Consider the following 2,879-nt stretch of genomic DNA (forward strand, 5'->3'; position numbering starts at 1 on the left):
TTGTTCAATTAATTATCTATTCATGTACGAGTAGGGGTCAACTTCAAAATATTTTCTTTCTCTATATCTTCGGAGTGCTCTTGCCAGTTTGATTTTTCGTAATTTATAAATATTTTCTTGTAAGTGAGTGGTACTTTCTCTTACAGTACGATGGCAATTGTATCGGGGAGTGATCAGATACAAGACGGAATGATACTATTTGGCGCCGATGTTTTGGCGCCGGGTTTGTTTTGGCGACGAATTATTTGGCGTCGTTTTTTTGGCGACGAATTATTTGGCGCTAATTGTTTTGGCACCGAAGTTCAGGCTTCGAACTGGATTCGTTCAGACGTCTTCAAGTGGATTATTGGAGCGCCCACTCTACGGCTCGGAATTCTAAAGTCAAATAGTACCAGACTCGATAGAAGATCTTGTGTAGCTTTCCATATTGTTTGTGTTTGTAGGAAAGGTCAACACATCGTTATGTCAGGGGATGTTGGTTGTTGATTGTGTTGGGGAGGTTGTCAAAGGGTGTTGTTGCTGGAGTTAATTATGATCAGGTTGGGGAGATGTACCATGTGCCCTTTGGTCTGCAGTTTGTGTTAAACCAGACTGAATGATGTTCATGCAAACACATGCCAGTATGCATCTTGTTAATGATTTGAGAGAGGAATTCTCTTGGGGTTGACGTAGTGGGTGGAATGTGTGCGAGCATGTTCGTGATAATGTATTTTTTTTTCTTTTTGTCTTTATTTGCGTTTGGGTTGTGATTGTTTCTACTCTGGGTATATGTTCGTTTGGTTTCTCTCGTATTGTTGGAGAGTGGTATGCTGTTGTGTATTAGAGTTATGAAACAACCTTTGTGTTTTGTGTTGTCTTCCCTAATTGTTGTGTAATCAGTGAATGTGGATATTGTGATTTATGGTGTCAGTATTATTTCTTGATTTAGTGCGATACGAATGCTGTGTTCGTGTAACAAATGGAGCATTTCCGAGTGTTTGTTAGTGATATCATAAATGTTTAATAGTATGTTTAGGGTGTGTTTTGTTATGGTGTTTTGTCGTGTGACGGTTACAGCTCCGATTCCTTGTATTTACTGGTTTGTGTTGGAAAGTGTTGTGCTTATTAGGGAATCTATTTGTGGCCAGTGTTCTTTGCATAGTTTATAGATTTTTTGCATGTGAGCCATGTTGATAGACCTGGATTGGTTACTATTTCGCAGAGAAATAGAAAGAAAAGATGGTGGCCAGGTGCCGGATACTGACCTCCTTATGTTAGAAAATAAAAAAACAAACGAATGAATAGAAAATAGATAAATGAATAAATACCTAAATACATACATAAAAAAATGAATAAGATGAAAGGAAAATAGGTGGGGGAGGCAGTTAGGAGTTTGAGAGTGAAAATAAAATTACTTTGGTCCGGTCCAGAGACTAGGTACCGGACCATTGGGACCGCACTCCCTTGAGGAGGTGGGTGGTTTCGGACTTGTATGGAGAGGTTCTTCGGGTTTGGGAGGCGATCAGCTATCCTCTCGATGGTCGGTCCATTTCTCGAAGCCATGGCGGGAATACTAAGTCCGGCAGCTGACAAAATATGAAATCCTCGCCCGGTGATCTGTTGTATCACGCAAGGATCTCCTGCTTATTGGGTTAAAGTCTGGAAGTCTTGACATTCAGTGGTGGGAAACTGAGGTGTGAAACTGGAAGAGGAGGAGGAGGAGGAGAGACATCAACCAAAGAGTCAGACGATGACATACAATGCTGAAGCAGAAGTATTCCCATTTCAACAAATTTTGGTCTGCCAAATTCCCGTTTCGCTAAACCTAAGCTTACCTAAACCTGACGTCACCTAAGGGAGATTGGTAAATTGCAATTTAGCAAAACATAACTTTGGCGAAATCCAATTTGGCTGAATGTAATTTGGCAAAACAATTTGATTTAGCCTAATTGGGCGAAACAATTCGGCTAAATGTACATACACCAAAGGCTCTTTCCCTCTTTACAAGAGGCTAAATGTAACTTGGCGAAAAGTAATTAGTAGAAAAAAATGGCCAAACAATTTGGTAGAGCATAATTTGTTGAAACATCAGGTTACGTGCCGCCGCTATTTATCATCTGAGTCAAGTAATCCCAGATAAATAAATAAATAAATACATAAATAAAAATAAATAAATAAATACATAAATAAATAAATAAAATAAATAAATAAATAAGATATTAAAAATAAATAGATAAATAGATAAATAAAATAATAAACACATAAATAAGAAATAAAGATAATAAATTAATAAATATATAAATAATAACAAAAAAGAATAAATGAATAAACAGATAAATACAATAATAATAATAAGAAGAAGAAATAGATAAAAATAAATGAATAAATAAATAAATAATAAATAAAATTAATAAAATAGATCAATAGATCAAATAAAATTAATAAATTACAGAAGTCCTACTCCAACTCTCTTTCATTTGGCTCGATCGAAATCACGGAATTTACGCGTGGCAAACACTGAGCCAAACGGTGTTGATCTGGCTCCTGTAGAAGTTTACTGGAAAATAAAATAGAATAAAACAAAATAAGATAAAATAAGATAAAATAAAAATGAAATAAAATAAGATAAAATTAAATTAAAATGAAACGTGGGATTAAGACATCTCACATTAATCCTCAACCTTGACGTCAGACGATGTCATTCAGCTCAGAGGAACCTCTGAATTCAGAAGAATTGTGGTCTTCAAGGTTTTGTGTATTCCGGCCCAGGTAGGTACTTATTGTGCCTCGATGCAGGGAGGAGGAGGAGGAGGAGGAGGAGGAGGAGGAGCAGGTGCACAGGATCACGTACATCTCTCTCTTTTTTTTTTTTTTTTTTTTTTTTTAGATCACGTCTCCCA

Source organism: Oratosquilla oratoria, chromosome 29 (assembly GCF_046742065.1).
Source record: "Oratosquilla oratoria isolate Oo_2021 chromosome 29, ASM4674206v1, whole genome shotgun sequence".
NCBI classification, from domain to species: Eukaryota; Metazoa; Arthropoda; class Malacostraca; order Stomatopoda; family Squillidae; genus Oratosquilla; species Oratosquilla oratoria.